We start from the raw sequence: 14,080 nt of genomic DNA on the forward strand, positions 1-14,080 counted from the left end.
CCTTGTGATCTTGGGAAGTCAGTCTCATGCTAGGTCGTTTTCAGGTTTGCACCTTGAAGGGGCAGCAATGAGAGGAGATCCAGGTGTTGCCATCTACTGGCATCCACCTTCCACAGTTCCAGGCTGCTCATAAACTAGGTGCTTTTCACACCAATCAGTAAATGGGTCAGAGTAGCACACTGGAAATGAAGTCTATGCTGCCTGTGAAATCTGAGGGTGTCCACCAGGCTGCTGTGCACTTTGTGTGTGTGGAGGGGAGGAGGGCTCAGATACAGCACCTTATTCATCACCTTAGGAGAGCTTGGCATGCCCACACGATAGACTTCTAGAAACTTCTCTAAGATGAAAGGTCCCTGAATTTTTGTTGGATTTATTTCCCACCTTCTGACACGTGACTGTGCTGTCAATATGCCTAGATGAGCTGTACTTCCCGATCACTGGGTCCAGTCAGCAGAGTGCCATCAATGGGATGGGCCAGTGTGACATCTTCTGGAAGGAAAAGGAGATGAAGGTTCCTTCTGACTAAATGACAACCTAAGTCAGGAGGTCTGATATGCCTCTGAGATAGTTTTCTCTCCTTGACGGCTGAAAGCTAACTGCCCTGCTGGTCTTTACTCACAGGAAGAGAACGGAGAGCATTTTCCTGACCAATACTTACACAATGGGTGCCTGGGGATCAAGTGATGAAGCCCCATGTGCAGCAGTAGCTGCAATTTGAGACACTCCGATTATGGTGACAATCATGCACTGTCATCTCCAAGAATTGTCCGTTTTCTGAGTAGGCCACGTGGGTGACTTCAATAAGGGTCTGTGGAAATCACCACGCCGACATCTTCCAAGGCCTTGGTGGTCACTCCAGTCTGTAAGCTCTCCTGGAAGGCAGTACTGCTTTCAATGTATACTTTACAGGGAGTTCTAGAGGCTTGTGCTTGACCCGCCACACAGCAGGCACTCCTGGCCGGCACAGTCCCCTGTGGCTAGCAAGGAGGAAGCCGGGAGCTCTGCGTCCCTGACAGCTCGGCCCTGTGGCCTCTGACACTGAGGGAGCGGCCCTGCGGGCACTTGGTCGGGGTGAGGGGGTGCTGCTCCTGATGCCAAGACCCGGTCCTCGTCCCTGAGGTCAAATCACAAAACACAGTGACAAGGTTTTGAGGAAAGAAAAGAATAGTTTATTGACTTGCTAGTAAATGAGGGAGTGGCAGGCTCCTGCCTTAGAGAACCGCCGTCCTCCTGACACACAAGCGGTCAGGGCTTTTCCAGGGGAAATTGTGGGAGAGAGGCTGGGGTGCAGACCCATGAAGTAGCCGCTTTCAGGGGTCCACGCAGACATTCCTTCACCGATTCACTAGCTTTTTGTTTTTATTTTCTGCTTCTCCTCAGTCCCCAGGGACTGGACGCTTGGGGTTGAACAAAATCAGCTTTCAGCTTTAACTCTGACCCTCAGATGCAGAAAATCTGGAGAATAAGAAAAAACTGCCACCCCACCACACCCCCACCCATTAGTGGACAAAGTTTCTGGGGCTGTTTGAGTTCACTTCCCAGTAAATGTTAGTGTTCAGTTTTGAACAAAGATTTGATTCCCCTTTTCTTCTATTACAAATTCATTTCTACTGCATTCCCTTAAGAGCAGTCCCACACAGATCATGAAATGCCTTGAGAGAGAGTTTCTGACTTTATTCCCCGAAGATAGCCACAAGTTGAAAAGCACAGCTCTAAGCGTTTCTTGGAATATCAGTGCTGGCTGACAAGACAGGAACTGCCACCTGCGGTGCAGATTTCCGGGGGACTTGGCTTATGTGTTCAAATTCTGCAACTGTTGCTGTTAGAATCAGCAAGGGAGTGTCTCCTTGCACCTGCCTGGAGCTGGCAGCCTTGCATTTAATACTCGCATGCAGAATTTTCTCAAGAGCCCCTCCCCGACTTCTAGCACGTGAACAAGTTGGGGAAATGAGAAGATGGGACCCACAGAGGCCTTTATGTCCAGACCTACTGCCCCACTCTGTCCACAGAGGCCTCAGGAGCTGAGGGGACAGTGCTTGCAAGCCCAGGGCCTCCACCTTGCCTTCCAAGGCTGCTCCCCCTGCTGCAGCTGCTGCTGCTGGGGCTGCTACATTTGTTACCACTTTCAGAAATCTACAAGAAAAACACAAAGGCAACTTGGGCTTCACTGAAGTTTCGGTTTAGTAAACAGGTGAGGCCTTGGATGCTAGGAGTCCGCCTTTACTGGCCGTGGCCCTGACAGTCCTTCAGTGCATTCTGTAGTTTGAATATCAGAGCTCACCCTTCCTTCTGGGAACCTGTTAGTGGATGCTGTTGCCAAGTGCCTATTGCCTTGTGCAGCCAGCCTGTATGCAGCTGGCTGTGTATGGATCCCACCATGCTGCCCCCTCTCCACACAATACCCTGAGACTCTGATACCTCCTTCATGTCTTTTCTCATTCAGGTTTTTAATTCTAGCCATTCTATGCTTTTTTTCCTATCGATTACCATGTCACTCTGTGAATAGACCACAGGGATCTGCCTAATGCAGACGCACAGGGACTCATGCAAAACTTAAAAGAGGATGAAGTAGGAAGGAGAGGGATTATAGCCACTGCTGGGTTTACCTGAGGCTCTGGTTGTGAGCTTCTTTCTAATGGCTGTGTGTCCCACCCATCACAGACCCATAGGCATGAACTTACCTGAGGCAGAGAGCTCTTCTATCCACTCTTCCAAGTGGTATTTCTTCTATAGTATTCTCAGTCACTGGCCAGCTTTTATTATTGCTAAGTGTTTAAGTAAATGATCCGAGCTACAGAAAAAGCAATAGTACCAAACATCAAAAACAGTATGAGTTTTTATTAATTTTTTTTCTATTAAAAATGTATTTCAAGATATCCCTTTTGGACCTATATAAATTCAGTCTGGAGTTTTATCAGATTATTTTAAACTACCTTTTACTGGTTTGGAATTACTATTCACTTATCCAAGATATCAGACATCATTCATTGGAAGCTGCAAGTTAGGAGATCTGAATTTGAATATCAGCTGTGCCAGCAACTTGCCATAAGTCTTTGTGTAAGTTACTCCCATCTTCCCAGGCTTTTCTCTTCTCGGGGGACAATTGAAAGGATTAGACTAGAATGAACATGAAGGTTCTATTCTGACATTTTATACTAAGTTTCTGACCTTTGACATGTTTTAACTCTTATTAATAACATTCATACACTTGCATACTGCTTTATAGTTCACAAAGTACTTTCACATATATGCTCCCTTTTAAGTCTCTGCAGTGTCTGCGAGTTAAGCACATTTCAGAGAAGTGTGAAGAAGCTCAGAGAAGTCATAATTTATCCCAGATCACAGAATTTCTTATAGCAGAGCTGGATGGACTAATCTTTCTACAAGTAAAGTGATACCGTGTAAGTCACAAAGTCATGCAGTATCATTATTTAAAACCCCTCTGGATTTAAAGTCAGAGAACTAGGTTTCACTGACAGTTCTGACGCTATGACTTGGGGAAGTCACTTGACCTCCCTGTGCCTCAGTTTCCTCACCTGTAAAAAAAAGGGTTTGGACTAGCTGACTTTTGGATGGACTTCTTAAAATTCTATTTTTTTTCTTAATGGCTTTGACTGTTTCTAGGTTGATATTTTGATAGATTAATTGGAAAATGAAACTTTCCTTTAGACTGGAAGATGTTTAAAAAAGTGCACTAAGAGATCCCTCCTATTGGCTATTATTTATTATTCGTGCTCTTGGGCCACAGGCACATCAAAAGCCTTGGACTAATATTAGTGAACACCACTTCCCAACAAAACTAGTTAACTTCAGATTTCACAGAGAGGTAAATTATTTTGGTTGAGTTATGTAAAAATGTATATAGTTGCATTTTCTTAGAGGTTTTGACTTGGCAGACAACCTTACTTGGGAACCAGTGAGAGAAAACCTAATTGACCTGGAGAGGATGTTTTTGGCTCTCTCTGCAGCATGCTGAATGGTGTCTCTGCCTCTCTGATCTAGTATCTTTTTGTCCTGCATATTCCTTGCCCCGAAGTTTATAACTAGTAGGCATTTAGTTTTAAGATAAGGAAAAACCACTTGAAAATAGTGGAGGATATGATGGCGAGTGTTGGAGCAGTTAGAGGCCAAGAACAGTTTTGAATCTGTTGGTCCTTTGCCTGCCTCCCCCTCTGAGGAGAACATTGTAACTTTTGAAGCTAACAAAGCTTTAAAACATAACCAGCTTGCTGAGCTGGTGACTTAATGCACAATCGTGCTTTGTTGGGACTTTATTTGTAATAGTGCTGTTACAGCATGGGATACTGTTCAGCTCCAAACCACATTCCATTTAATAACTAGGAGTTAGTTCGCCCACTGAGTCAGCGCCACCACTAACTGATAAGCATCGCCCTTTTCCTTGGACTCTTTGGCTCTTCTGCCCCGCAAAGCATGGCACTGGCATGCTTCTTGAGAAGATTGGAGGAAGGGCAGATGGAACGATGATGACCGTCTATCTAGTTGCAGAAATGGAACTTCGCCCCTAGTCTTTGTCTTTTGCTTTCCTTAAACACAAACTTACATACTTCCCAAGAGCACTGTAAGTACCATTGAAAACAAAATATTAAAAAGAAAACACATTCCCCCACCAACTACTACATCTCTTAGACACCAAGGTGATGAAAATCTATGGAGAGGTGTACAAAAGATGAGGATAAGAATGTTCACAGCAGCATTGTTTGTAATAATCAAAACTACTGAAGACAGCTCAATGTCCATTAGGAGCAGGGTAGCTTATGGTATATGCATACAATAGAAATTCAAGAAACTCCTGCTACACTGGACAACACGAAAGTCTCACAAACAGTGCTGAAAGAAGCCAGACGCAAGAGTGTGTAATGTACAAATTCACCTAACATAAACGCAAAAACTTAGAAAAATTAATCTCTAGTATTAGAAGTCAGGATAATGGTTACCTTTGGGGAGGAGTAAGGGTAAGAGATTTAGGAGAGCAAGTGGGGGACTTCTGAGGACTTTATTATTTACAGTGAGCTTTATCAAAAAATTATTTTCTTGACCTCAGTGAATAAATGGGTGTGTTCACTTTTTATAAAATTCATTCACATTTTATGTCCTCTGAATAAATTTTATACTTTGATGAAAAGTTTATTTAGAAATCATGTTAGAAATGAGAAACGGCTGTAGTTAGACTAGGTCTGAGCCCCCTAAAGGCATCTATCAATATAGTCTCACCAGCAGCCATCAAGGGCCAGTTTTATTTACCCATTAATACACGACATTGTTATTTTTTTTTATTTTGGTATCATTAATACACGATTACATGAGCAACATTGTGGTTACTGAATTCCCCCCATTATCAAGTCCCCACCACATACCCCATTACAGTCACAGTCTATCAGAGTACACTACAGTATTTATAATCCACTTTTGATTTTAGAATAGACTGAGATTTACTGAAAAATTGCAGTGATGGTATAGAGGGTTTCCTGGATACCACTCACCCATTTTCCCCTTTTTAACACCTTATAATACAGTCATGCAGTTGTTACAATTAGGAAACCAACATTGCTACATTACGATGAACTATATTTCCACTCTTCATTCCTATTTCACTACTTTTCCCAGAAATAACCCTCTCATGTTCCAGGATCCCATTCAAAATACCATATTACACTTAGTAGTCTTGTCTCCTAAGTTCCTGTCTGGTCTGTGACAATTGTTCAATTTTTCCTTTTTTTTTTTTTTTTAAATTAACTTGACAGTTTGTTCAGGTATTTTCTAGAATACCCGGGTTTTCTAAGTTGTCTCAAGGTTAGCCTGGATTCACGGGTTTTTCAGGAAGAATATCAGAAATGAAGGGCCCTTCCCCTGACATCAGGGTGCGCGCTATAAACAAGGTTGATCACGGGCGGTATTAACATTCATCAGGCTCAGGCAGGCAGTATTCACCCCGCGGGCCGGGGGCCGACGGGTCGCGGGAACGAACAGCCCAGCCCGCGCACCCACCGGCCCACGCTCTCTGAGGGGCCGCGGGTGGAGCCGAAAGGGGGCGACCCAGTGGAACCCCGCGCCGTCCCGGCCGCGCACAGAGGTCGGGCCAGGCGGAGCGGCGGTCTCCCCCGCTCCCCGAGCGCTCCGCCCCGCGCCTCAGTAGGCAAAGTGCCGCCGCCGCCTTCACTCGAGTCCTCGGCCGGCAGTCACAGTGCCGCGCGGTCGAGAGGCTCAGAGCCCGGAGAGCAGGAGCGGTTCCGAGGCGCCGAACCGGAGTGTGAAGGAAAAAAACACGGCCCCGCGCGGCCGCTGTCCCCACCCAGCCTCGCTCCCATTGGCTGACTGCTCAGTCAGGGGCGGGCCGGAGCCGCGGCGAAGGCAACCATTGGGCGCTCGCGCAGAGCACGGAAGTCCGGCGGCATATTCAAGAGTTAGTAGTGTCACGGACGTCGGCGCGAGAGGGAGCTCCTGCGGCACCTTCTGCGCTCCGGTCGGCCGGCCCTGTCCGCAGGAGCGGCCAGAGGAGCCGCCCCTTCTGCGCAGCGAACCGGCGGAGACCAGATGTTGATGGGCCCGCCGAGTTCTGGGCCCTCGCTGTGCTTGGCTGCGCCTTCCTCCAGGTGCGCCGGCGGCACCGACCGCGCCCCCTCAGCCTCGGATCGCCGCGCTCTCCCCTTCTCGGCTCTCCTGCGGCGGGCGGCGGCCACCATGGCCGAAGCCCTCCAGGTGGTGGAGATCCACCCGGACTTCAAGCCGCTCTCCCGGCCTGACTTCAGCCAGTCGAGGTCTGCCACCTGCAAGCCGGCGCCGTCGGGCGACGCTACCGGGAACCCCGACGTCCCCGCGGGCCTGCCTGCGGCCTCGGCGGCGGCTGAGGAGCAGCCTCGCAGCGCGTGGGGCAAGCTGTACCCCGCCGACCGCGTCGCCAAGACCATCGATGTCGAGAGCTCGGCCGAGGAGCGGCTCACGCTGCCGCAGATCTGCGGTGGATGGTCAAGAGCGGGCCTTGCTTGAAGGATGAAGGCGACAGCGACAGCTCTGCGGGGTAGATGGTCTCGGGGCGCGGCCGGACCCCGGGCGGGACGCGGGCACCCCTGGCTCCGCCTGAGGTCGCGTTGGAGCCGGTGAGGGCGCGACCGTGCAAGTTGCTCGGCGGGCAATGGGTCGCCCGTGTGGCTGGGAAGCGGCCGACGCGGGTGGTGGGCTCGTGGGCCCGGCCGGGGGTCGGGAGTCGGCGCGCCCCGCCGGAGGGGCTGCCCGGGGAGGAGGGAGGTGGAGCAAGTGCGCCGAGAGCGGCCGCCCGCGCCGCCGGCGAAGTTCGCCGGGGCAGGGGGCGCGGGGCTCACTGGATTCGCAGCTCCTCCGACCGGGACCGGGCGGTGAGGGCGGCTGCTCTTCGCCAGGCCTGGGGCCGCGCCGCCGTCCTGCCACCGCCGCTTGGGCCGCGGCCGCAGGCGGAGGGGCCGGGCCGGGCCGCGCAGACGGGGAGGCCGGTGGGCGTCTTGCTGTGTGTGGATTCTTTCGGCGGGGCGGCGGGGGAGACGCCGCCCGGAGGCAGCGCCTTTAGAATTAAAACTTTTTTCATGAGTTACCTCTCGTATTTTTTATTTGGGAATGAAGTTTCTTTACTTTGGTCTGGGAATAGCCAGTGCGTTTTCTTGTATTTAAAAAGCCCTATATTTCCGTCATAGAGGTTTGTAGCCTGCAGCTGAGTAATTTGTAACTAGCCGCAGAGATTCTGAGACAGGGACGGTGGGTGTAGTCAGCGTAGCGTGAGGGCCTCTGGGAAAAGACGCCGGCCAAAACTCCGTATTCCACACTTGAGCGCAGTCAGAGTCACGTTACTTCTCTCAATACCAAACTACTAGGAGTATAAGCGTTGTTCAGTGAGGATGAGTTAAAACTGAAAAGCCAGGAGTAACTCGGCCTGGAATGTGTGAACATCCCCCAGATAAGAAAATACCTCAGCATGGCCCATGTCTTCATTGTGTCAACTAAATGAGGCTGTTGTAAAGTTTACTTTACCCGCTAAAAGGCCCGGCTTATCTTTAACTTTGCCCGGATGCTGCTTTTCCTCCTGAAGCCCCTAATCAAGTAATGTATAACCCGGGCAATTAATACGGCAAGTAAGCCCAGTCACATAGTAAAAGGCAGGAAGGATCCCATCTTAAAGATAAGATTGCATTTTAACACCCAGGAAGTTAGTAAGATTCTTTTTTCTATTGGTATTAAGGTATTACTGATATACACCCCAATGAGGGTTTCACATGAAAAACCAATGTGGTTACTACATTCACCCATATTATCGAGTCCCCCCCATACCCCATTCCAGCTGCTGTCCATCACTGTAGTAATATGCCACAGATTTACTTTTTGCCAAGAAGTAAGATTTTTTTCTTTCATTTATTTATTTTATTAAGGTATTATTGATACATACTCATGAAGGTTTCACATGAAAAAACAATGTGGTTACTACATTCACCCTGTTATCGTGTCCTCCCCATATCCCATTTCAGTCACTGACCATCAGTGTGTAAGATGCCACAGAGTCAACTGTTTGTCTTCCCTGTGCTACACTGTCTTCCCCCTGATCCCCTCCCCCACCCCTACCCTTTGGTAACCGCTAGTCCCTTCTTGGAGTCTGTGAGTCTGCTGCTGGTTTGTTCCTTCAGTTTTGCTAAGTTGTTATCCTCCACAAATGAGGGAAATCATTTGGTACTTGTCTTTCTCCACCTGGCTTATTTCACTGAGCATAATACCCTCCAGCTCCATCCATGTGGTTGCAAATGGGAGGATTTGTTTTCTTCTTATGGCTGAATAATATTCCATTGTGTATATGTACCACATTCTTCTGTATCCATTCATCTACTGATGGACACTTAGATTGCTTCCATATCTTAGCTATCTTAAGTAGTGCTGCAATAAACATATGGGTGCATATGTGTTTTTGAATCTGAGAAATTATATTCTTTCAGTAAATTCCTACGAGTGGGATTCCCAGGTCAAATGGTATTTCTATTTTTAGTTTTTTGAGGAACCTCCATATAGCTTTCCACAATGGTTGAAGTAGCTTACATTCCCACCAGCAGTGTAGGAGGGTTCCCCTTTCTCCACATCCTCGCCAGCATTTGTTGCTTAGTCTTTTTTATATTGGCCATCCTATCTGGTGTGATGTGATATCTCATTGTGGTTTTTCTTTGCATTTCCCTGATAATCAGTGATGTGGAGCATCTTTTCATGTGCCTGTTGGTCATCTGAATTTCTTCTTTGGAGAATTTTGTGTCATATCCTCCACCCATTTTTTAATTGGGTTATTCGCTTTTTGGGTGTTGAGGCATGTGAGTTCTTTGTACATTTTGGATGTTAACCCCTTGTCGGATATGTCATTTACAATATATTCTCCCACAATGTAGGATGCCTTTTTGTTCTGCTGATGGTGTCCGTTGCTGTACAGAAGCTTTTAAGTTTGATGTAGTCCCATGTGTTCATTTTTGCTTTTGTTTCCCTTGCTCGAGGAGATGCATTCAGAAACAAGTTGCTCATGTTTATATTCAGGAGATTTTTGCCTATGTTTTCTTCTAAGAGTTTTATAGTGTCATGACTTACATTCAGGTCTTTGATCCATTTTGAGTTTACTTTTGTGTATGGGGATAGACAATAATCCAGTTTCATTCTCTTGCATGGAGCTGTCCAGTTTTGCCAACACCAGTTGTTGAAGAGGCTGTCATTTCCCCCATTGTATGTCCATGGCTCGTTTATCGTATATTAATTGACCCTATATACTTGGTTTTATATCTGGGCTCTCTAGTCTGTTCCATTGGTCTATGGGTCTGTTCTTGGGCCAGTACTAAATTGTCTTGATTACTGTGGCTTTGTAGTAGAGCTTAAAGTTGGGAAGCAAGGTCCCCCCTGCTTTATTCTTACTTCTAAGAATTGCTTTGGCTATTTGGGGTCTTTTGTGGTTCCATATGAATTTTAGAACTATTTTCTCTAGGTCGTTGAAGAATGCTCTTGGTATTTTGATAGGGATTGCATTGAATCTGTAGATTGCTTTAGGCAGGATGGCCATTTTGACAATATTAATTCTTCCCATCCATGAGCACAGAAGGTGATTCCATTTATTTAATTTCTCTCATAAGTGTCTTGTAGTTTTCAGGGTATAGGTATTTCACTTCCTTGGTTAGGTTTATTCCTAGGTATTTTATTCTTTTTGATGCAATTGTGAATGAAATTGTTTTCCTGATTTCCCTTTCTGTTAGTTCATCATTAGTGTATAGGAGTGCAGCAGATTTCTGTGTATTAATTTTGTATCCTGCAACATTGCTGGATTCAGATATTAGACCTAGTAGTTCTGGAGTAGAGTCTTTAGTGTTTTTTATGTACAATATCATGTCATATGCAAACAGTGACAGTTTGACTTCTTCTTTACCAATCTGGATGCTTTTTATTTCTTTGTGTTGTCTGATTGCCGTGGTGAGGACCTCCAGAACTATGTGGAATAAAAGTGGAGAGAGTGGGCATCCTTGTCTTGGTCCCAATCTTAAAGGAAACGCTTTCAGCTTCTCGCTGTTTAAGTATAATGCTGGCTGTGGGCTTGTCATATATGGCCTTTATTATGTTGAGGTACTTGCCCTCTATACCCATTTTGTTGGGAGTTCTTATCATGAATGGATGTTGAATTTTGTCGAATGCTTTTTCGGCATCTATGGAGATGATCGTGTGGTTTTTGTCCTTTTTATTGAAGAGGTGGATGATGTTGATGGATTTTCGAATGTTGTACCATCCTTGAATCCCTGGAATAAATCCTAATTGATCATGGTAGATGATCTTTTTGATACGTTCATCCATTGTGTTCATGGTGTGACATATTTAGGGAGCAAATTTCATGGTTAAGATTATAGAATAGGGAGTTACCAGCTGACTTTCAACTTCCAGGTTTAACCACTTAGTAGGAATGTGACCGTGGGTGAGTCACCTAGCTTTTCAGTAAGCACGTCCATTTCTCCCCCTGTCAATTGGCCATCATCACAGGATCTCAATTACATAAGGTCACAGACTGTGGAAGGAGTTATCCTGGGAAGAAGGCTTGGAATACCTGGCACATCACAAGTGCTTCGTGTAGTTGGTATAAATCTATTGTATACATTCCTCTAACCTGTCTGTAAGCTCCAGAGGGCACAGAGGTAAGGGCTCATTGGCAGAATTTCCAGTACCTCCCATGTAGCCTTAGTCATTTACAAATCAATGATTATAATCAATGCAGAGCCTTGCAGCCTCTTGGACAAGGGGTGGAGAGAAAATGGCCATTCTCTCCTCCGCTTCATTCCTGGTATGTAATTGGTCTGGCATCTGCCAGGCGTCAAGGACCTACCCTTGGAGTTCCTTCTAGAAGGGGTGGGTAGAGGAAGCAGAGCACCAGCCATGGCTGGAGGAGACAGATGGTGCAGAGCCTGGCTAGCAACTAAGAAATAAAAGCCTTTCTCCCTCCCTATCCTTTGCCTTGACTGTTTTTGGTTTTGCAGTCTCATAAGGGGACTTGCCCTGGCCTGGGAACATTGTTCCCCCTGGGGCTACATCTGGTGTAGTTGGCAGGATCCGGTGAACCTGAAATCGGTCCTCATGGGTGCAGTGTTTTGGGTGGGCTGCTCCTATAGATAGATGATGGGGAGATACTCTTAGACCCCTAGAGGTGCTGAGGACTCACCTGGGGATTCCCCTGTAGATGGCAAGGATTCATCCGAAGATCCCCCCGTGAGGATGGTATCTGGAGCAAAGTGCCTTCTAGAGGAATGGGCCCCTCCCCAGAATTCGGAAAAAATGGGGATGCTGGAGGTAGTAGAGTTTGCCCTTTGTAAAAGTGGGGACTCAGGAACTGATTGGCCATGAGGTGGCAGTAAAAGTGGGCTGGTTGTTTCTTGCAGCTTTGGAAAGTGTTACTAATGACAGAAATGCCCTCCAGTGACAGATGTCCAGGAAGATGAGCTGTGGGATGGTCTGAAAGGGAACAAAAGCTATTGAAAACTGAGGTCACACTGCTGAGAGATATGCTAGTGGCACAGGAGGGGGCAGCAGAAAAATGGGAGATGCAAGAGGCTGTGCACAATGTAGGTTTGTGTTCCAAAGTAGATCTCCAGGGCTGGGTGTTCAGTTCTATTTTGGAATAAACTCACCCTCCTTACTACAGCCCAAAGGGCCCTGCCTTGTCTGTCCCTTCTGCCTGCTCTGACTTCATTTCTTATCAACCTCTCCTTTCTTCACCCCTCACTGATCATGCTGACACCCATATGTGCCCGGCACTTTTCAGAGTAGGACGAACAGCAGACACCCAACAAAATCCTGCCCTCATGCAGCTGCCGGTTGTAGTCAGGGAGGGATGGACAAACAAAGTGTATTAAGTGATGTGAATGACATCAAAAGGAAGGTAAGGGTGAGGTGGGTGGTCAGGTGGGCTTCTTGGAGGAGGCAACGTTTGATCTGAGGCTCAGAAGAGAAGGAGGAGATGGGGAAGTGGCTGTTCCAGGCAGAGCGCAGCAGATGCATCGTCCCTTGGTCAGAAAAGAGCTAAATGGACTCTAGAACAGCAAAGAGGGCAAGTTCTAGAATGAGTACAGGCAAGTGGTGGGAGATGAGGGAAAAAAAGTCAGCAGGGGCCCTTGCAGGCCATGGGGAAAAGCCTGGGTTTTACTCCTTGGAAGGAGCCACTGTGAGAGGGTTTAACAAGGAATGATGAATCCGGGTCTGTTTAACGAGCTCTCTGTGCACAGCTGGGAGATGGACAGAAAGGGAGGCAGCCCAGTGTGGAAGCCATGGGCATGAAGACAAGCCCCTGGATACAAACACTGAGTCGTTCTGTACACCTGAAATTCATATAATATGTCAGTTATATCTTAAAAAAAATCAAAGCAAGACAAGAAAGCACCTGGATTTGGGACCTGTTTTGTAGGCAGGACTTGGCAGTTATGCTGATGGATGGATGGTGGGGTATGACAGAAGGGGAGCCATTAAGTTCAGTTTTGAGCCTAGCAGACAAGCCAAGGTGTGGTGCTTTTGCTGAGATGTGGAAACTTTGAGGAAAATCAGGGTTAGGAGGGGTGTGGTGGTGAGTTTGAGATCCAAGCAAGGGCTGTCAAGAATGTCATGGAGAAAAGAAAAACAAAAAGAAAAAGAAGAATTAAAAAGAAAAGAATGTCATGGAGGGTGTTTTTGTTTCTCCAGTTAAGTAGGCTCCTCTTTGGCAGCAAGACCTATGCACTGGCTGTTCTCTCTTGCTGTGGCGGCTGGAGGACGGTAGGGAAATGTCCTCCCCCAGATCTTCACATACGGGGCCCTTCGTAGCCTTCTGGTCTTGACTCAAATGTCATCTTTGTAGTGTTCTTCCCCAACTACCTGTCCCTCCAAATAAGGCCACCAATCCCTCCCTCCACTCCACTCCAAATAGTCCCCCATCATCCCGTTTAATTCCTGAATAGCGTTTATCAGAGTTGTTACCTTTCTAGCTCCCCGAACGGTGGGCTCCAGGAGGGCAGGGGCTGTGTCTTGTTCACTGATAAATCTGCAGCGCCCAGCACAGAGCCCATCGTAGACTAGACTCCACAGTGAGTGATTAAAGGAGGCCCTTTTGGACCAGACTTTGCGCACGGCTAGGAGGACCCATGAGATACAGACATCCCCCCCTCCTCGAGGGCCTCAGTCTTGCTGGAGGCAAAGAGTTGTCAGCCCTGGATCCCAGAGGGAGGTCCCTTGCCCAGGGAAGGTGACGGAAGGCTTCCCGGAGGAGGTGATAGCTGCAGCTACCGAAAGAAGGAAGACAGGTTTATGTACCTTGTGGAGGAGGCTTTGGGGACTGGCGAGGCACGAACAGGGATCACTCTCCCGGTTGACTGGAGACGCTCAGAGGCAGAAACTGTCTGACACTTCCTGATGACTCGCATCTTGTCCAAGGGAGACGTCTAAGAAGCCATCCTCCTTCCGCAAGGGGACAGAAATGAACGGGCAAGCGCCACGCAGCAGTCTCCACGCGCGGTAGTCCAAGCTGCGGTCTCCAGTAGGCGGCAGTAAAAGTAGGAATCTTCATTCATCTGAGTTTGCG

At 47.5% G+C, this 14,080-nt stretch overlaps 1 long non-coding RNA gene across 1 annotated transcript; it reads right to left on the bottom strand.

The window, feature by feature from the left end:
- Positions 1-1,081: 1,081 nt before the first annotated feature.
- LOC140845819 (uncharacterized) lies at positions 1,082-14,035 on the bottom strand. The gene is made up of 3 exons (XR_012124719.1): positions 13,813-14,035; positions 2,682-2,791; positions 1,082-1,473 (listed from the first exon to the last, which is right to left on the bottom strand). It is a non-coding gene; the product is annotated as an uncharacterized lncRNA (long non-coding RNA).
- Positions 14,036-14,080: the final 45 nt, after the last annotated feature.

The sequence above is a fragment of the Manis javanica genome, chromosome 13, assembly GCF_040802235.1.
Source record: "Manis javanica isolate MJ-LG chromosome 13, MJ_LKY, whole genome shotgun sequence".
NCBI classification, from domain to species: Eukaryota; Metazoa; Chordata; class Mammalia; order Pholidota; family Manidae; genus Manis; species Manis javanica.